Raw genomic sequence first — 22,325 nt, 5'->3', positions numbered from 1 at the left:
ACCAGGCAACATCCTGGTAAATCTCTTCTGCACAGTCTCTAAAGCCTCCACATCCTTCTGGTAGTGTGACGACCAGAATTGAATACTATGCGACCAGAATTGAACACTATAATTGTGCTACGTGTGAACCACGATGTGAATTCATGCAATTTATAATATTTACTAGATTTAACAGATAATTAATTAAACCTGTTATGCAAGAGATTTTCGATACAATGAGCGGAATGTCCTCATTTTCTGGAAGAGTGGTGCAGCAGGTGGGAAAAATGTCAGAGAATTTTGTACTGTCAGAGAAATAGTTGAAAAAAAGTTGAGGGGGTGGGTCCCACGATGTAATGCTGGCAGGGCATTGTAGTCTGCCTCACCAGCAACTTTGCCTTCTAAAGATTGGAGCACCCTTTCTGATACAAAAAAAATAAGAAATAGCATTGGCCCCTCAAATACCACTCTCCCAAAAACCACTAACCCCTGTCTCCCCCTAATAAACCCCCAACACAAAGTACCCCCCCCCCCCACACACACACACACAAGACACCCCCATGCCCAATGCAACATATCACCCCTCTCCCCCCCCCCCCCCCCCAATGGAACAAACCCCTCCACTACCCAGGCATGATCCACTCTCACCTGAATTACTCTGGTGGGTTCTGCTTATCGGATGCATTCCATAGAAACCTGTCACTGTGAGGGACTTTATTTAACGGGGTTGGATAATCAGGTGTACAGGCCTGATAATCAGATGTAAATGTAATATAATGGGATCACGACGTTGAACATCAGGATTCCCGTTACGTTATTGGCAGGGGGCGGAGACAATCACAAGGGGAAATCCTTCCGCTGTAAATCACGTTTTGGGCCTCTCGCCAAATTTTCCCCTCCTGCTGCCGATCCTGCCTGCTGAAAATGGGAGCCGTTTAATATTGGAGATGGCATCTGTACTGTTTTCTCATATGGAAAACACCTATGTTTTAACGATGTAGGGAACTATCAAGTCTTGATGAGGTTTGGATCATATTACAGCCTCATTGTATTAGCTATTAACTACATGGATAATGTGAATGCAGAATTTCAGCTGGATCAATGTGAGTCAGCCAGAAATGTTTACTTTAGTGTGGGTGCATGCTGCAATGATAATGACATTTCCTTAAAAAAATTGGCAGTGTAAAATGTTTCTTAATAAATCATAAAGTAAATAAATGAATCATGAAATAAATATGTGGGAAGTCTCCATTATTTATTCATTGATTTCTGCAGAGCAGTCTGCATGAAATCTAACTTGGTCCATTCTGCCAAAATCCATCTTAGGCTGAAAGAACAGAAATCTAAGTAAACAGCAATGGAACTGAGTATTAGATTCTGTTTTTACCAAAGATATTAACAGATATGGGGCAAAGGCAGGTATATAGGGCGAGGTCACAGAACATTCATGATCTCATTCAATGGTGGCACACATACAGGGTGCGAAGTAGTCTACTCCTGATTTTAAGTGGATAAGTATGTCAAATTCCTATTTGCAATGAACTGTCAAAAGCCTGACAAGGAGTTATTTCAAGAAAGGTAACTTGGCCTTTCTTCCTGCCCTCCTGTTGGATCGTTATTTTGAAATGACTTTAATATTTTGCCATTGTGCGTAACAGTCTCTTGGGGGGTGGGGGGGGGGGGGGGGCGGAGGGGGGGGCGTTCGCAGCAGTTTGTACCTGACCTGTCTTAACATGAGCAGTTGAAATTAAATGAACTGTTAACACAAGACCAAAATGAAACCCAGCTCTCCTGTGCCTCACCTGTCCTACATGAACATTTGAAAGTAAATGAACTGTTAGCATAAGATCAAAAGGGAGCCTAGACTTAAAACTATGGTCATGAGACTCCAGAGGCATTGGTTGCAAATTTATCAACTGTATACCTGTGGTGGTATGTATTAGGGGTAATACGGTACACCACATGGCGACAGGCTATTGGTGGAGGGATGCCAGGTCCTGATAGGATCTGCCACCTACTGGACTCCACCCAGAAATGCCGGTATAAGAACCCAGCTTTTCCCTCCATTTCCCTCAGCAGCTGCAATCTGTAACCACGCTGCTGGGGATAAAGTTCTGCTTAATAAAGCCTTCAATTGACATTACCTCAACCTGCCTCGCGTCACATTGATGGTGCTACAATTTATTAAGCAGAATTTAAATTGAAGAAAACGACGTGGGAACATGGAGCTCCGAATCACCCCGGAGTGCCTGCGCATCGCACCCCAAGCAGCTAACTTGGCCTCTATCTTCAAGCACTGGCTGGCATGCTTTGAGGGCTACCTCCGAACGGCCCCCGGCACACCGACAGACGAACAAAAGATGCAGGTCCTCTATTCCAGGGTGAGTCCTGACGTCTACTCCCTAATCGAGGACGAGGACGGTTTCACCGGTGCCATCGCCGCGCTGAAGGATATCTACATCCGGCCCACCAACCAGGTTTTTGCTCTCTACCAGCTCGCTACATGATGGCAATTTCCGGGGGAATCGCTGGACGAGTTTTATAACGCCCTGCAGATCCTGGGTCGAAACTGCAACTGCCCGGCGGTAACAGCGAATGAACACACAGAGCTCCTGGTCCGTGATGCGTATGTGGCAGGTTTGGCCTCTTCCCAGATCCGGCAGAGGCTTCTGGAGAAAGAATCTCTGGGACTTACAGAAGCTCGGGCCCTGGCGGCATCCCTCAATGTGGCCTCGCGTAACGCCCGCGACCTCGCCCCCGACCGCACTACAGCCCCTTGGGCTCCGTGGACCCCCGCTGCGGTCGACTCTCCGACACCCCCCCCACCCCCGCAAACCTGCACGGTCAAAACACCATCCCAACCGGAGGGGCCCCGCTGCTGTTTTTGCGGCCAGCCGAAACACCCTCGGCAGCGCTGCCCAGCCCGCGCAGCTACCTGCAAAAGCTGCGGGAAGAAGGGCCACTATGCGACGGTGTGCAAGTCCCGCGGGGTCGCCGCTATCTCCGGGGAAGAAACACAGACCCAGCCCCCCCAGCGATCCACGTGCGACCAACGGACGCCGCCATTTTGGACCCCGGACGCCACGAGGGAGAGATGGGCGCTGCCATTTTGTCCAACCCCGTCCGCGCTCGATCCGTGGATGCCGCCATCTTGGCTGAAGGACCCCGACACAGACGGCCACATACTGCCTGATTACGATGCTCAACTTCAACAACCACGCCTGGCTTCGACGACCCTCGAGCAGTCGCGACCCCAGACGCTCCAGACTGCAACGACTACAGTCCTAGTGAATGGCTACGAGACGCCGTGTCTTATCGACTCTGGGAGCACGGAGAGCTTCATTCATCCGGACACGGTAAGGCGCTGTTCCCTCGTAATTCGGCCAAGCACCCAGAAAATCTTCCTGGCAGCGGGATCCCACTCCGTTCAGATCACGGGGTTCTGCATCGCTAACCTAACGGTGCAGGGGAGGGAGTTCCGAAATTACCGGCTGTATGTCCTCCCTCATCTCTGTACGCCCACACTCCTAGGGTTGGACTTCCAATGCAACCTCCATGTGGTGTTGGGTGTTCTGACACACAGATGAGCCAACACGGTTGCATATGGTACAACGCTTCTTTATTTAAACTTACTATTTACAGTTTGGTCTTTGCACTCTGCATGTGGGGGTTCCCTGCTTGTGATGTTTTAACAGCTCTTTCTTGTTCCCTTCTCCCCAGACCTACTGAACACCAGGTGTCGTGCTCGTGCTTTTTATGTGGTTGGTGTTCTTGTCTGTGATTGGTTGTGGTGTTGTGTACTCTGATTTGCCTGTTAGTGTGTCCATCATGATGTGTGTGTTTGAATATCATGACATCCCCCCTTTTTACAAAGATATGTGCCTACGTGGTAATAAATATGATCGTGTCGTGAGTGCATCTAAGAGTGTGTGTGTGTCGTGTGCAGCATGTGCATATGACGGAACTATGTACATGGGGCGATGTCGGGTGCGTCACATGAACCAAGTTGTACCATAACATAACATAAATGCGAACGAGAGAAGAAGAAAAAAAAAACTTGAACAGTTGTCCAGTCAGATGACATCTGGAACGATAAACAACAACAGGTTATCATGTAAAATTGTGCAACTTGTTAAACATATGAACGGTATTATAAGTCCAGTCTAATGGGCTTGCGACGAGTTCGGGTTGACCGTCTCAAAGGTGGATCAAGAACCACCGGCTGCTGTGCAGGCATGGCCATGGGTGGCGATGGAAAGGGCGTGATGTGCGGCAGCTCCACAAAGTCATCCTCGGAAGCCTGTTGAGGATCTGGCGTGTGTGTGCTGTGTGGCTGTGAGCGTGGAAGTCGGCGAAGGGCGCGCCGATTGCGGCGACGCACGGAACCATCCGGCATGCGAACCAGGAACGAGCGGGGAGCCACTTGTCGGAGGACTTCGGCCGGTGTGCTGACCAGCCACCATACGGTTGATGGACGCGTACTTTGTCTCCGGAGGACAGGGGGGGCAGGTCCGTCGCTCGTGTGTCGTACCGACTTTTCTGGCGATCACGCTGCAGTTGCATGTTCCGAAGAACCGCCTCATGGTCTGTTGTTGGTGCCAGGATGGAATGTACCGTCGTCCTGAGGGAGCGACCCATTAGTAGCTGCGCTGGCGAGAGACCCGTGGATAGCGGGGCCGATCGATAGGCCAGCAAGGCAAGGTTAAAGTCCGATCCGGCAGCAGCCGCCTTGCACAGGAGCCGCTTGGCGATGTGGACACCCTTTTCAGCCTTCCCGTTCGATTGTGGATGCAGAGGGCTGGATGTCACATGAGTGAAACCATATGCTGCGGCAAAGGACGACCATTCACGGCTGGCAAAACAAGGTCCATTGTCTGACATGACAGTCCTTGGAATGCCATAGCGAGCAAATGTTTCCTTGCAGGCCCCAATGACTGCGGACGACGTCAGATCATGGAGAGGCATGACTTCCGGGTAGTTTGAGAAGTAGTCTATAATAACAATGTAATCTCTGCCGAGCGCGTGAAATAGGTCAACACCCACCTTCGCCCAGGGGGACGTCACCATCTCATGTGGTAGAAGTGTTTCCGGAGGTTGCGCGGCTGAAACCTCTGACAGGTTGTGCAGTTGAGCACCATGTTGGCTATGTCTTCATTAATACCTGGCCAATATACCGCCTCCCGGGCCCTTCGTCTGCATTTTTCGACGCCCAAGTGGCCTTCGTGTAGTTGATGAAGAATCATCTGGCGCACGCTGTGCGGAATAACGATCCTGTGTGATTTCATAAGGACCCCGTCTATGTTGGTGAGATCATCTCGCACATTATAAAACTGGGGGCACTGCCCTTTTTGCCACCCTTCCGTCATGTGGCGCATCACTCGCTGCAGAAGGGGGTCAGTCGCCGTCTCTGCGCGTATGTGGGCCAGACTAGGATCATCAGCTGGCAGATTTGCTGCTGTCAGAGTTACGTGTGCCTCAATTTGACGCACGAACCCCTCCGCATCTGGTGGTGTGCTCACTGCTCGGGAAAGAGTGTCCGCCACGATGAGCTCCTTCCCCGGAGTGCAGATTAGTTCAAAATCGTACCTCCTGAGTTTAAGTAAGATGCGCTGGAGGCGAGGAGTCATGTCGTTCAGGTCTTTGTTAATGATATTGACCAGGGGGCGGTGGTCAGTTTCGACCGTAAATCGTGGCAGGCCATACACATAGTCGTGGAACTTGTCCAGTCCAGTTAACAAGCCCAGGCATTCTTTTTCGATTTGCGCGTAGCGCTGTTCGGTAGGGGTCATGGCTCGTGAGGCATATGCAACCGGGGCCCATGACGACGTGCTGTCTTTTTGCAGGAGTACCGCTCCAATACCAGATTGGCTGGCGTCTGTTGAGATCTTTGTAGGGCGAGTCGTGTCAAAGAAGGCCAGCACTGGTGCCGTGACCAGTTTGTGCTTGAGCTCCTCCCATTCCCGCTGATGCGATTGGTGCCAGTTGAATTCTGTCGATTTTTTTACGAGATGGCGCATATTTGTTGTATGAGAAGCCAGGTTGGGAATGAACTTCCCAAGGAAGTTGACCATGCCCAGGAATCTTAAGACAGCCTTCTTGTCAGCCGGTCGTGGCATGGCTGTGATGGCGCTAACCTTGTCTGCATCGGGACGGACCCCTGACCTTGAGATGTGGTCCCCGAGGAATTTCAGCTCCGTCTGGCCGAAGGCACACTTCGCACGGTTGAGCCGCAGGCCATTTTGTCGTATGCGGGTAAAGACACGTCGTAGACGATGCATGTGTTCCTGCGGAGTGGTGGACCAAATGATGATATCGTCCACATATACATGTACCCCTTCGATGCCTTCCATCATCTGCTCCATAATGCGGTGGAAAACTTTGGATGCCGAAATGATGCCGAATGGCATCCGGTTGTAGCAGAATCTGCCAAAAGGGGTGTTGAATGTGCATAGTCTTCGGCTGGCCGGGTCCAGTTGGATCTGCCAGAATCCTTTGGACGCATCCAATTTAGTGAATATTTTGGCTCGCGCCATCTCGCTGGTGAGGTCTTCTCGTTTCGGGATGGGATAGTGTTCCCGCATGATGTTGTTATTCAGATCTTTAGGATCTATACATATACGGAGCTCGCCAGAGGGCTTCTTTACACAGACCATGGAGCTGACCCATGGCGTGGGCTCCGTGACCCTGGATAGGACCCCTTGGTCCTGAAGAATCTGCAGTTGTGCCTTGAGGCGGTCTTTGAGTGGCGCAGGAACCCTGCGAGGTGCGTGAACGACAGGGATGGCGTCCGGTCTGAGTTGAATCTTGTACGTGTATGGCAATGTCCCCATGCCTTCAAAAACCTCCTGGTTGTGAGCAAGGAGGGAATGGAGATTTGCGTGGAACTCAGCATCCGGGAAGTCGGATATCTCATCTGGAGATAGAGACATAATGCGCTGTACCAGGTGAAGGACCTTCCACGCCTGTGCGCCCAGTAACGAGTCCTTTGATGAGCCGACAACTTCGAAGGGGAGTGTGGCCGTGTACATCTTGTGAGTCACCTGTAGCTGGCAAGATCCTATGGACGGGATGACGTTCCCGTTATAGTCAACCATCTTGAGCCGGGATGGCGTGATGGGTGGTTTGACCTTCATGGCCTGGACTGCAGAGTAAGCAATCAGGTTGGCGGACGCGCCGGTGTCCAGGCGGAAGGCGACGCGCGATCGGTTGACCGTCAGGGTGGCACACCACTCATCGGCTGGATTGATGGCATTGACCTTGTTGACATCAATGACGGAAACTGGGAAGGCATCCTGGTCATCTGCATCACTTAACTGGAAGTCTTGATGCGTGGGCTGGACGGTCCTGACTTGTCTGCGAGGTTGTCGAGGATGCGCCGGATCCATGGGTTGAGCCGAACGACAGTGGGCTGCGTAGTGGCCCAACTTGCCACATCTGTGGCACTGTCGGTTTTTTGCAGGACATTGCCCTTTTAAATGTAGAGCTCCACAATTGCCGCACGTCATGACGTCACGGCGTTCGTTGCGCCACTGCGCATGCGCAGTGCGATCTTGCGGTGGGCGCGCCTGCGCAGTGCGTCCCTCGTTGTGGCCGTTATTTTTGGCGCGCACCTGCGCGGGAGACCGCGAAAAGCGCGGGAAGCGGCCGCTGTCGTCCGGGCCGTGGGTCGGGAAGTGATTGACGGCCTGGATGCGTTCGACGTCGTGGGCGGCCTGGCTTGCCGATTCGACGGCTGGGGACCCCCTCCGTGCCAACTCGGACGCCTGAAATCGGGCAAAACGGCAGGTAGCATTTTCGTGGAGGACACAGGCTTCCACAGCAGACGCTAAGGTGAGGCTTTTCATTTTAAAAAGCTGCTGGCGTAGGCCACTAGAGGCAACGCCAAAAACAATCTGGTCCCTGATCATGGACTCTGTGGTGGTGCCGTAACCGCAGGACTGCGCTAGAATCCGGAGGTGCGTCAAAAAGGGTTGAAAAAGCTCCTCCTTACCTTGCAGGCGTTGCTGAAAGAGGTATCTTTCAAAACTTTCATTTACTTCAACTTGAAAGTGCTGGTCCAGTTTGAGGATGACCGTGTCATATTTGGCTTGGTTTTCGCCTTCTTCGAACACCAGTGAGCTGAAGACGTCGGTGGCGTGCTGACCTGCGTAGAAGAGGAGCATTGCAATCTTCGAGTCATCCGAGACATTCTGTTTTTCGGTGGCACGGATGTACAGGTCAAATCGCTGCTTGTAGAGCTTCCAATTGGTGCCTAGGTTCCCCGCGACTTGCATCGGCTGCGGTCCGTCGGTGTGGTCCATGTCCAGAATGGCAGGTTAGTAGGCAGGTATCGATCCACTCCTGTACCATGTGGTGTTGGGTGTTCTGACACACAGATGAGCCAACACGGTTGCATATGGTACAACGCTTCTTTATTTAAACTTACTATTTACAGTTTGGTCTTTGCACTCTGCATGTGGGGGTTCCCTGCTTGTGATGTTTTAACAGCTCTTTCTTGTTCCCTTCTCCCCAGACCTACTGAACACCAGGTGTCGTGCTCGTGCTTTTTATGTGGTTGGTGTTCTTGTCTGTGATTGGTTGTGGTGTTGTGTACTCTGATTTGCCTGTTAGTGTGTCCATCATGATGTGTGTGTTTGAATATCATGACACTCCAGAGTTTAACATTTAAATTTGGCGGCCCTATACCCCCACTGACTGTCTGCGGCCTCGCGACCCTCAAGGTTGAACCGCCTTCCTTGTTTGCGAACCTCACCCCGGATTGCAAACCCGTCGCCACAAGGAGCAGACGGTACAGCGCCCAGGACCGAGTATTTATCCGGTCCGAAGTCCAGAGGCTGTTAAGGAAGGCATCATCCAGGCTAGCAACAGTCCCTGGAAGCCCAGGTGGTAGTCGTTAAGACCGGGGAGAAACAGAGGATGGTCATCGACTATAGTCAGACCATCAACAGGTACACTCAGCTAGATGCGTACCCTCTCCCCCGCATATCCGACATGGTCAATCGGATTGCACAGTACAAGGTCTTTTCCACCGTGGACCTCAAGTCCGCCTACCACCAGCTCCCCATCCGTCCCGGTGACCGCAACTATACTGCCTTCGAAGCAGACGGGCGGTTATACCACTTTTTAAGGGTTCCATTCGGCGTCACGAACGGAGTCTCGGTCTTCCAACGAGAGATGGACCGAATGGTTGACCAGCACAGTTTACGGGCCACGTTCCCGTATCTTGACAATGTCACCACCTGCGGCCACGACCAGCCGGAGCACGACGCCAACCTCCAAAAATTCCTCCAGACCGCTCAGTCCCTGAACCTCACTTAAAACAAAGAAAAATGCGTGTTCCGCACCGATCGTCTAGCCATCCTGGGCTACGTAGTGTGTAATGGAGTGATCGGCCCCGACCCTGAACGCATGCGCCCCCTCATGGAGTTCCCTCTCCCCCACTGTGCCAAAGCCCTAAAATGTTGCCTGGGCTTCTTTTCTTATTACGCCCAGTGGGTTCCACAATACGCCGACAAGGCCCGTGCGCTAATCCAGTCCACTACTTTTCCCCTGTCGACAGAGGCATGCCAGGCCTTTAGCTGCATCAAAGTGGATATCGCAAAGGTCACGATGCGCGCCATCGACGAGTCCCTCCCCTTCCAGGTTGAGAGCGACGCATCGGATGTAGCTCTGGCGGCCACCCTCAACCAAGCAGGCAGACCCGTGGCCTTCTTCTCCCGAACCCTCCACGCTTCAGAATTCCGCCACTCCTCAGTGGAAAAGGAGGCACAAGCAATAGTGGAAGCTGTGCGACACTGGAGGTAGTACCTGGCCAGTAGGAGATTCACTCTCCTCACTGATCAACGGTCGGTTGCCTTCATGTTCGATAATGCACAGCGGGGCAAGATCAAGAACGACAAGATCTTGCGGTGGAGGATCGAACTCTCCACCTTCAATTATGAGATCTTGTACCGTCCCGGAAAGCTGAACGAGCCATCCGATGCCCTATCTCGCGGCACATGTGCCAATGTACAAGTGGACCATTTACAAGCCCTCCACGAGGACCTCTGCCACCCGGGGGTCACTCGTTTCTACCACTTCCTTAAGGCCCGCAACCTCCCTTACTCCGTCGAGGACGTCCGAACAGTCACCAGAAACTGCCAGATCTGCGCTGAGTGCAATCCGCACTTTTTCAGGCCAGATAGAGCGCACCTGGTTAAGGCCTCTCGACCCTTTGAACGCCTCAGTTTGGATTTCAAAGGCCCCCTCCCATCCACCGATCGCAACGCGTACTTCCTGAACGTCATTGACAAATACTCCCGTTTCCCTTTCGCCATCCCCTGCCCCGACATGAGAGCGTCCACGGTCATTAAAGCCCTCGGTACCATTTTTACACTGCTCGGTTTCCCCGACTATATCCATAGCGACAGGGGGTCCTCCTTTATGAGTGACGAACTGCGTCAATTCCTGCTCAGCAAGGGCATATCCTCGAGCAGGACGACCAGTTACAACCCCCGGGGGAACGGGCAGGTAGAAAGGGAGAATGGAACGGTCTGGAAGGCCGTCCTGCTGGCCCTCCGGTCTAGGAGTCTCCCAATTTCCCGTTGGCAGGAAGTCCTCCCGGATGCCCTTCACTCTATCCGGTCCCTGCTGTGCACCACCACGAATCAAACGCCTCACGAGCGCCTCCTCCTCTTTCCTAGGAAGTCCTGCTCTGGAACGCCACTTCCGACCTGGCTAGCAGCTCCGGGACCCATTCTGCTTCGGAAACATGTGCGGGCGCACAAGTCAGATCCGTTGGTGGAACGGGTGCATCTCCTTCACGCCAACCCGCAATACGCCTATGTGGAGTACCCCGATGGCTGACAGGACATGGTCTCCCTACGAGACCTGACGCCCGCCGGAGCTACCCACACACCCCCCAACGCCAATCACCACCTCCTCACTCCAGCCGGTTCATCCCGCAGCCACCCCCTTCCCGGGGGGTTCGGTTCTCCTCTCAGACCCGCCCAGGAGTAAGGACACAGGGGACAGCGCTACGCTCCCAGAGTCGACGGGACTCGAGCCAGCGCCATCGCCACCACACCCGAGACGATCGGAAAGGACGACCAGGGCACCCATCCGGCTCATCGAATCACTTTAACTCTCAACGTTGTCAGTTATTGTGTCTTGTTATAGTTATGGCATCATGCCGACCCTGTTTGGCCCGTTGGCCCAGTTTTCAGTTATTGTGTCTTGTTATAGTTATGGCATCATGCCGACCCTGTTTGGCCCGTTGGCCCAGTTGAAGCGATAATTTTGTGTTTTGTTCAAAGTTAAAGCACAGTACCGACTCTGTAAACCCCTACCACCATGCGAACCACCATCCCGCCGGGTTCTTTTTCAACAAGGGGTGAATGTGGTAGTATGTATTAGGGGTAATACGGTACACCACGTGTCGACAGGCTGTTGGTGGAGGGATGCCAGGTCCTGATAGGATCTGCCACCTACTGGACTCCACCCAGAAATGCCGGTATAAGAACCCAGCTTTTCCCTCCATTTCCCTCAGCAGCTGCATTCTGGAACCACGCTGCTGGGGATAAAGTTCTGCTTAATAAAGCCTTCAATTGACATTACCTCAACCTGCCTCGTGTCATATTGATGGTGCTACAATACCTTCTAATGTTCTGTTTTCCTGAGAGTAATTCACCCTTTTTTAATTTAGTGTTTCCTGGCACCCAAACTCTCCAAGTGCGAAAGAGCAGGGGAGAGCTGCTGCTATATTTTAATGAAGGCCGTTCAGAAACTGGTGCCGACAGATGCTGAGAATTTCCTCTTCCTTCTATCCCTGAGGTAACTCAGTCTCTGAACAAGTTGTTGCCTGGAATGAATCCTCAAAAAGTGAGAAATATGGCAGTGCTCGAAGGGACCGAGCTGCCACACTGCTCAAATTATTCCACTGTGTTAACCCTAATTTTCATAGAATCATAGAATTTGCAGTGCAGGAGGAGGCCATTCGGCCCATTGAGTCTGCACCAGCCCTTGGAAAGAGCACCCTACACAAGCCCATGCCTCCACCCTATTCCCGTAACCCAGTAACACCACCTAACCTTTTGGAAGCTAAAGGGGATGCTAAGGGACAATTTAACATGTCCAATCCACCTCACCTGCACTTCATTGGGGGAAACAGGAGCACCCGGTGGAAACCCAGGCAGACACGGGGAGAAAGTGCAAACTCCACACAGACAATCACCCGAGTCTGTGTGTCCACCAAAGGAGGAGAAAAGGATGCTGGGTAATAGGGGCCAGAGGAAGGGATTTGAAGTGAGCCAATTAGAGTGTATGGATAGGTCAGAAGGGGTATAGGATGACCTATGGGAATCGTGTATGTGAAACATGATGCCATTTGAATGTATTAGTAGAGACTTCTTTGTTCTACAGACTCACTTGATTCCAGAGGTGTACGAAGCAAGATGTGTTTTGTACCGCTGTGAACTGAGTCAGGCTTGCAAGTCAAATAAAATAACTAATGCTGTACCTGCAAATCCATCTCGACTTTTATTGAGGCCAGACTAACGGGTAAAGAAATTTGGGATTTGTCATCTACACTTTCCTATCAGCTATATTTTAGCCTCTGGTAAGATTAATTATTCATATGATTGACCAATACTAAGTCACAGATATGAATGAATAACAATTAACCTTCCCCCCCGACCCCCTGATAGCTATTTGTCTAATTATTATCGAACGGCATAGCTCCTTTCTTAAAGAAATAAGATTTTAGGGATTTCCAGAGCTTGTCTCTAGAGCTGCAAAATCAGAGAATAAATATTTCCAATTGCAAATACCTAAGGAAACGTGACAAAGCTCATCTTTGTGTTCCGCTAAATTCTGCTTAAAAATGCGGTAACATTTCCAAATTGAGAGAATATCTACTATACGCTGAGGGAAAACTGGAGATCAGGAAAAAGGAAATATATATGCCAATGTTTTATTGATAAGAAGAGGTGTGCAGGAGCAGTACATTTATTTTCAAAGGGATTATTGATGGTGGCAGCAGTAATATTATCAGTAGGCTGGCTGAAAGCAATCCCGCTTGGCTAAGAATTAGTGCTGATGATGTGGTCATAATAGACCATGGTCGTGAGATCAGCAGCCATCATGATTGCCAAAGGGAGATATAACAAGCTTTGCTTGCCCAATAGCCTGGTAATTCTGGTGTACCATAATGTCCGTACTTGCAAATGGAAGCCAAATGGAATCAAAACTAGTCTACGTTTAGTAAAAATCAGCTCAGTACAATTTAAAACTCAGAAGCTGAATATACTTTGACGTTCAGTAACCACAGTGGAAGCAAACTAAACCTGCTTTGGTTGAGAAAAATGGTCATTTTTGTCCTGGCTAAAGTCAGAAAGAAAGACTTGAGAAAATAAACTTGCATTTATATTGAGTTTCACAAATGTCTCATATCATTTTAAAATCAATTCAGTATTTTTCAAAGTGTTGTACTGTTGCATACAAAATCTGCCCAGAGACAGCAGTGTGCTAATGATCAGATAATCTGTCTTTTCTTTTTAAAAAAATATTTTTATTCTTCTCCTTTTTCACATTTTCATCCAAATTTATACCCACCGACAAACAATCAACAGTAACAAGTACAATGCCAATCCCCTGGCCAACAATCCCTTCCTCCCACCAACCCCCAAACAACCCCCAACATTTTAATTACAAACATCAAAGAAAAGGAATCAGGAATCCCCATCCACCTATACATAATCACCAACAACATACACCCCCCCCCCCCCCAATGTTCAATGTCACCCAAATCTTGAAAGTGCACAATGAACAAAGCCCATGAATTGTAGAACCCTTCCATCCTTCCCCTCAACTCAAACTTCATCTTCTCGAGTGTTAAAAACTCCAACAGATCCCCCCGCCATACCTGATCACTGGGTGGAGAAACTGACCTCCACCGCAAGAGGATCCGCCTTCAGACGACCAGCGAGGCGAAGGCTAAAACATCTAAACACCTGGCTCCTCGCCCGCTTGCAACCCCGGTCGATCCGATATCCAGAAAATGATCTCCCGAGGACCCGGCTCAAGCCTCACATGTACTACGTTCAACATTACCCTTAAAACCTTGCTCCAATACACCTCCAGCTTTGGACAGGACCAGACATATGAACGTGGTTTGTGCCCCCCCCCACCCCTCCGCCCCCTACAACCTTCTCAAACATCCTCTCCCTCCTCAAAGATTCGTTCATCCTCACCTTTGAGAGGTGTGCCCTATACACCACCTTCACCTGTATCAGCCCCAACCTTGCACACAAAGTTGTGGCATTCACCCTCCAGAGCACCTCACACCACAACCCCTCCTCCATGTCCTCTCCCAACTCTTCCTCCCACTTTGTCTTAATCCCCTCCAGCGGTGCCTTCTCTTCTCCCAGAATCACCCCATAAATCACTGACACCACCCCCTTCTCCATTCCTCCTGTTATCCGCTGGCACAAACGGAAAGCTCTGTATCTCCTTCTGAGCAAAATCTCAGACCTGCATATACCTCAACATTTCCCCCTGCCCAAAACCATATTTCGCCCCCAGCTCATTCTGTCCTGCAAACCAGCTCCCTAGAAACAAATCCTTTAGTGTCCTGACTCCCTTCTCCTCCAATCTCCAGAAATACCCATCCCACTTCCGCGGCTCAAATCTGTGATTCCCCCGAATCAGCATTTTCCTTGACCCCGCCCACAGCCTATAGCAACTGCCTCCAGATTTTGAACGTTGCTACTACTACCGGACTCGCTGAGTATTTCAACGCAACCATCGGGAGCGGCGTTGTTGCCAATGCCTTCAGTCCGACCCCCTACACAGACTCTCCTCCATTCTAACCCACTGGGAGTTCCCCCTTATAACCCAACTCACCTTCTCCGCGTTTGCCGCCCAGTAATAACATAGTAAGTTCGGAAGACCCAACCCCTCTGGCTGACATCCTCTCTGCAACAGCACCTTCCTAATCCTAGCCACCCTCTTCTCCTCCCCCACCATATAAATGAGGTAATCATCTTTTCAACCTCCTTGAAAAATGCCTTTGGCAGGAAAATTGGCAGGCACTGAAAGATGAACAAGAATCACGGCAACATGTTCATTTTAATTGCCTGTACCGGACCTGCCAGTGACAGAAGGAGACCATCCCACCTTGCCAGATCCACTTTCACCCTCCCCATCAGACTAGTAATGTTATACCTAGGGAGCCCCCCTAATTATGTGCCACCTGCGCCACGAAATATCTAAAGTGAGCTCCCACACTACGGAATGGCAGCCCCCCCACCCCTTTTATCTAAATTTCACTTTTATTAAATATTCACTAAATATCCACTTTTATCTAAATTTAGTTTATATCCCGAAAATGGCCCAAACACTCGAAGCAGCTCCAATATTGACACACTCGGTTCCGATTCATACAACAGCTAGTCATCATAGCCTGTGTTCTATCAGCCCCCCCCCCCCCCCCCCCCCCCCCCCCCCCGCCAACGCACTATCACTTTCCACACCTCCGAACTCCTCAACCCGATGGCCATGGCTCAATCGCAAGTGTGAACAACAGGGGGAACATAGGGCATCACTGCTTGGTCCCACAGTGCAGAGCAAAATATCTTGAATTCATGTTATTCCTGTGGACACTCACCCTCAGCTCCCTATACAGCAGCCTTACCCAATCTATAAATCGTGGCCCAATCCCAAACCGCTCCAGAACTGCCATCAAATACCTCCACCCTACCCGGTCAAACGCCTTCTCGGTGTCCAATGCCACAACCACCTCTGTCTCCCTCCTTTCCGTCGGTGCTATAACCATATTCAATACCCTCCTAATGTTCAAAAAGAGCTGCCTTCCCTTCACAAACCCTGTCTGATCTTCCCCTATCATCTTTGGGAGGCACTCCTCCAAACTACCCGCTAATTAGTTACACCAAAGATTGGAGATAGGTGGGTAACTGTAAGAGGGACTGGGAAAAAACAGTCAGTGCAGGGATCCCCTGCGGTCGTTCCCCTGAGAAACAAGTATACCGCTTTGGATACTTGTGGGGGGGACGACTTACCAGGGGTAAGCCATGGGGTACGGGCCTCTGGCACGGAGTCTGTCCCTGTTGCTCAGAAGGGAAGGGGGGAGAGGAGCAGAGCATTAGTAATTGGGGACTCTATAGTCAGGGGCACAGATAGGAGATTTTGTGGGAGCGTGAGAGACTCACGTTTGGTATGTTGCCTCCCAGGTGCAAGGGTACGTGATGTCTCGGATCGTGTTTTCCGGGTCCTTAGGGGGGAGGGGGAGCAGCCCCAAGTCGTGGTCCACATTGGCACCAACGACATAGGTAGGAAAGGGGACAAGGATGTCAGGCAGGCTTTCAGGGAGCTAGGATGGAAGCTCAGAACTAGAACAAACAGAGTTGTTATCTCTGGGTTGTTGCCCGTGCCACGTGATAGTGAGATGAGGAATAGGGAGAGAGAGCATTTAAACACGTGGCTACAGGGATGGTGCAGGCGGGAGGGTTTCAGATTTTTGGATAACTGGGGCTCTTTCTGGGGAAGGTGGGACCTCTACAGACAGGATGGTCTACATCTGAACCTGAGGGGCACAAATATCCTGGGGGGGAAATTTGTTAGTGCTCTTTGGGGGGGTTTAAACTAATGCAGCAGGGGCATGGGAACCTGGATTGTAGTTTTAGGGTACGGGAGAATGAGAGTATAGAGGTCAGGAGCACAGATTTGACGTCGCAGGAGGGGGCCAGTGTTCAGGTAGGTGGTTTGAAGTGTGTCTACTTCAATGCCAGGAGTATACGAAACAAGGTCGGGGAACTGGCAGCGTGGGTTGGTACCTGGGACTTCGATGTTGTGGCCATTTCGGAGACATGGATAGAGCAGGGACAGGAATGGATGTTGCAGGTTCCGGGGTTTAGGTGTTTTAGTAAGCTCAGAGAAGGAGGCAAAAGAGGGGGAGGTGTGGCGCTGCTAGTCAAGAGCAGTATTACGGTGGCGGAGAGGATGCTAGATGGGGACTCTTCTTCCGAGGTAGTATTGGCTGAAGTTAGAAACAGGAAAGGAGAGATCACCCTGTTGGGAGTTTTTTATAGGCCTCCTAATAGTTCTAGGGATGTAGAGGAAAGGATGGCGAAGATGATTCTGGATATGAGCGAAAGTAACAGGGTAGTTATTATGGGAGACTTTAACTTTCCAAATATTGACTGGAAAATATATAGTTCGAGTACAATAGATGGGTCGTTTTTTGTACAGTGTGTGCAGGAGGGTTTCCTGAAACAATATGTTGACAGGCCAACAAGAGGCGAGGCCACGTTGGATTTGGTTTTGGGTAATGAACCAGGCCAGGTGTTGGATTTGGAGGTAGGAGAGCACTTTGGGGACAGTGACCACAATTCGGTGACGTTTACGTTAATGATGGAAAGGGATAAGTATACACCGCAGGGCAAGAGTTATAGCTGGGGGAAGGGCAATTATGATGCCATTAGACGTGACTTGGGGGGGATAAGGTGGAGAAGTAGGCTGCAAGTGTTGGGCACACTGGATAAGTGGGGCTTGTTCAAGGATCAGCTACTGCGTGTTCTTGATAAGTATGTACCGGTCAGACAGGGAGGAAGGCGTCGAGCGAGGGAACCGTGGTTTACCAAGGAAGTGGAATCTCTTGTTAAGAGGAAGAAGAAGGCCTATGTGAAGATGAAGTGTGAAGTTTCGGTTGGGGCGATGGATAGTTACAAGGTAGCGAGGAAGGATCTAAAGAGAGAGCTAAGACGAGCAAGGAGGGGACATGAGAAGTATTTGGCAGGAAGGATCAAGGAAAACCCAAAAGCTTTCTATAGGTATGTCAGCAATAAGCGAATGACTAGGGAAAGAGTAGGACCAGTCAAGGACAGGGATGGGAAATTGTGTGTGGAGTCTGAAGAGATAGGCGAGATACTAAATGAATATTTTTCGTCAGTATTCACTCAGGAAAAAGATAATGTTGTGGAGGAGAATGCTGAGCCCCAGGCTAATAGAATAGATGGCATTGAGGTACGTCGGGAAGAGGTGTTGGCAATTCTGGACAGGCTTAAAATAGATAAGTCCCCGGGACCTGATGGGATTTATCCTAGGATTCTATGGGAGGCCAGGGAAGAGATTGCTGGACCTTTGGCTTTGATTTTTATGTCATCATTGGCTACAGGAATAGTGCCAGAGGACTGGAGGACAGCAAATGTGGTCCCTTTGTTCAAAAAGGGGAGCAGAGACAACCCCGGCAACTATAGACCGGTGAGCCTCACGTCTGTAGTGGGTAAAGTCTTGGAGGGGATTATAAGGGACAAGATTTATAATCATCTAGATAGGAATAATATGATCAGGGATAGTCAGCATGGCTTTGTGAAGGGTAGGTCATGCCTCACAAACCTTATTGAGTTCTTTGAGAAGGTGACTGAACAGGTAGACGAGGGTAGAGCAGTTGATGTGGTGTATATGGATTTCAGCAAAGCGTTTGATAAGGTTCCCCACGGTAGGCTATTGCAAAAAATACGGAGGCTGGAGATTGAGGGTGATTTAGAGATGTGGATCAGAAATTGGCTAGCTGAAAGAAGATAGAGGGTGGTGGTTGATGGGAAATGTTCAGAATGGAGTTCAGTTACAAGTGGCATACCACAAGGATCTGTTCTGGGGTCGTTGCTGTTTGTCATTTTTATCAATGACCTAGAGGAAGGCGCAGAAGGGTGGGTGAGTAAATTTGCAGACGATACTAAAGTCGGTGGTGTTGTCGATAGTGTGGAAGGATGTAGCAGGTTACAGAGGGATATAGATAAGCTGCAGAGCTGGGCTGAGAGGTGGCAAATGGAGTTTAATGTAGAGAAGTGTGAGGTGATTCACTTTGGAAGGAATAACAGGAATGCGGAATATTTGGCTAATGGTAAAGTTCTTGAAAGTGTGGCTGAGCAGAGGGATCTAGGTGTCCATGTACATAGATCCCTGAAAGTTGCCACCCAGGTTGATAGGGTTGTGAAGAAGGCCTATGGAGTGTTGGCCTTTATTGGTAGAGGGATTGAGTTCCGGAGTCGGGAGGTCATGTTGCAGCTGTACAGAACTCTGGTCCGGCCGCATTTGGAGTATTGCGTACAGTTCTGGTCACCGCATTATAGGAAGGACGTGGAGGCTTTGGAGCGGGTGCAGAGGAGATTTACCAGGATGTTGCCTGGTATGGAGGGAAAATCTTATGAGGAAAGGCTGACGGACTTGAGGTTGTTTTCGTTGGAGAGAAGAAGGTTAAGAGGAGACTTAATAGAGGCATACAAAATGATCAGGGGGTTGGATAGGGTGGACAGTGAGAGCCTTCTCCCGCGGATGGATATGGCTGGCACGAGGGGACATAACTTTAAACTGAGGGGTAATAGATATAGGACAGAGGTCAGAGGTAGGTTCTTTACGCAAAGAGCAGTGAGGCCGTGGAATGCCCTACCTGCTACAGTAGTGAACTCGCCAACATTGAGGGCATTTAAAAGTTTATTGGATAAACATATGGATGATAATGGCATAGTGTAGGTTAGATGGCTTTTGTTTCGGTGCAACATCGTGGGCCGAAGGGCCTGTACTGCGCTGTATTGTTCTATGTTCTATGTTCTATGTTCTAATGCCTTCGCCAACACTTTTGTGTCCACATTCAGAAGTGATAAGGACCCATATGACCCACATTCTGTTGGATCCTTATCCTTCTTGATCTGTGACAACACCCCCTTCCCTATCGCCGCCTCAAACATCCCCACCATCAGCGGCGCCAACTTATCTTTGAATTTTTTTGAATACTCCACCGGGAACCCATCTGGCCCTGCAACCTTCCCCAACTGCATCATTTATCTCCTGCTCCGCTATTGCCCCCTCCAATATGGCCCTGTCCCCCTCCCCCAACCTCGGGTATTCCAAATGATTCAGGAATTCCTGCTTCTCCCCATCCTCCCCAGGTGACTCCGACCTATACAATCTCTCGTAAAACACCTCAAAAACCCTATTAATCTGGTCCGGAGCCACCACCAATTTCCCTGCCCTATCCCGCACCAAAACAACTTCCCTTGCCGCTGCCTCCCGCCGAAGCTGGCCTGCCAACATGCGCCCTACCTTCTCTCCATATTGGGAAGCTGCTCCCGTTGCACGCCTCAATTGGCGCACCGCCTACCTTGTGGACAGCCAGTCAAAACTCGCCTGTAACTCCTTCCTCTTTTCTAACTTCGCTGGTTCCCTGGCTTCTGTATAATTCCTGTCTACCTACAACATGTCACCTATTACCCTTTGACCCTCTCTTCCTTACCCACCTTTGCCTTAAACGAGATCACCTCCCCACTCTCCACCACCTTTAGAGCTTCCCAAAACCACCACCTGCGAAACCTCCCCTGTACAATTGAACCCCACGTATTCCTCAATTACTTTCCCAATCTTATCACAAAACCCTCGGTCACCCAACAGCCCCACATCTAATCTCCACTCGGCCTCTGCACTGCCCCCCTCTCCACCACCATATCCAGCCAATGCGGTGCATGATCCGATATCGCAATTGTCGAGTATTTCGACCCCTTAACCCCAGCCCACATTGCCTGCCCCACCACAAAAGGTCAATCCGCAAAAAAACCTTAAGGACCAAGGAGAAAAAAAGAGTACTCCCGCTCACCCTGGTGCAGAAACCCCTCTCATTTCCACCAATAGTCCAGCCAAGGCCTTTGCCTCCCCAACAGGACAAGCGAGCGCGGCAGTGACCTGTCTAATCGCGGCTCTTGCACCAAGTTCCAATCTCCACCCACTATCAATACGTGTGAATTCAAGTCGGGGGTAGCCCCGCACACCTTCTTCGCAAATCCTACATCATCCCAGTTGGGACTATACATGCTTACCAGCGCCACCAGCCTCCCCTCCAATGCCCTGTCACTATCACATACCTACCTCCTGGTCTGCAACCACTTTCTCCATCTGGAACCGTACTCTTTTGCTAACCAATACCGCTACCTCTTGAACCCACCCATCAATTCCCAAATTACACACCTGGCTAACGTAACCTTCCTAAGCCACATGTGATCCTTCACCCTCAAGTGAGTCTCCTGCAACATCGTCACATCGGCCTTCAAACCTTTCAGATGCGCCAGCACCCTCAATCTCTTGACTGGGCCTCCCAACCTTCTCATGTTCCACGTAGCTATCCTAACCGGGTGTCTCTCAACCCCCTCCCTTATTATCCACCAACATCGTAACACCGGGCCTTGCCCCTTGAGCCTGACCCACCCCTATCCATTGTTAACATCGAACCCCCTCCCCCCCTCCCAGAATACACCCCTACTCTTCCCCTCGAAAAACTCTCACCCAGAATCGGTCCCCTCCCCACTTTTCACACGTCTTAGGCCCATCGAAACCTGCTCGCCAGGCTCCAATGACTGCAGCTCCTTCCCCCACCCCATCCCCCATTCACTAGCTGACTTAAATTAGCGAGTGCGGGGACCCCCACCCAAGGCTTTCCCTCCCCTCCCTCCCGCCCAGTCCCAGGAAAATAATCAAACCCAAAAATCTCAATAAAATAATATAAAACCATCGCAAAAAAGAATGACAATCAAAAAACTTAACCTCTATAACAGCGTGAAGTAAATAAATGACAATGTAGGTCAAAAAACATAACATTTATACACTCTCCCAACCCCCCCATTCACAGTCCACATCCTCTCTTCACCTTTGCCTCAAGCCTTCTGCCTTCACGAACGCCTCCACCGCCTCGAAGTAGAAATCTCTGCTGTTGTAGGTCACCCTCAGCTTCGCTGGATACACAATACCAATTAGCACCCCGCTGTTATATACCATCTTCACTCGCCTCTTTGCCAGCCCCACCTTCAAGTCCTGGTATATGCGAACTCCAGCACCAGCCCACTGCACCTCCCGCTTTTACTTCGCCCAGTTCACCACCTTCTCTTCATGTGGTACTTGTGGAAGCAGATGATCACTGCCCTTGGTGGCTCATTTGAAAATCGCTTATTGTCACAAGTAGGCTTCAATGAAGTTACTGTGAAAAGCCCCTAGTCGCCATTGGCTTTGGCCTCAGCGACCGATGGGCTCGGTCCAGTTCATACCAAGAGGGCTCCTCTCCCTTCCCCATCAGTTCCGTCAACATCTTGGCGAAATATTCCGTCGGCATCGAGCCCTCCACCCCCTCGGGCAAACCCACAATCCTCAAATTGTGCCATCTTGAGCAGTTCTCCAGTTCCTCCAGCTTTGCTCGAAGCCCCTTATTTGCCTCAACCACCCTCCGCCATTCATCCCCATCGAGGTGAGCTGATCGCTGTGCTGCGACATGGCCTCCTCCACTCTGTTCATCTTCCCGCCCTGTTCCCTCA

Source organism: Scyliorhinus torazame, chromosome 8 (genome assembly GCF_047496885.1).
Source record: "Scyliorhinus torazame isolate Kashiwa2021f chromosome 8, sScyTor2.1, whole genome shotgun sequence".
Lineage (NCBI taxonomy): Eukaryota > Metazoa > Chordata > Chondrichthyes > Carcharhiniformes > Scyliorhinidae > Scyliorhinus > Scyliorhinus torazame.
The sequence above is the reverse complement of the archived record's forward strand: the minus strand, read 5'-3'. Positions refer to the sequence as shown.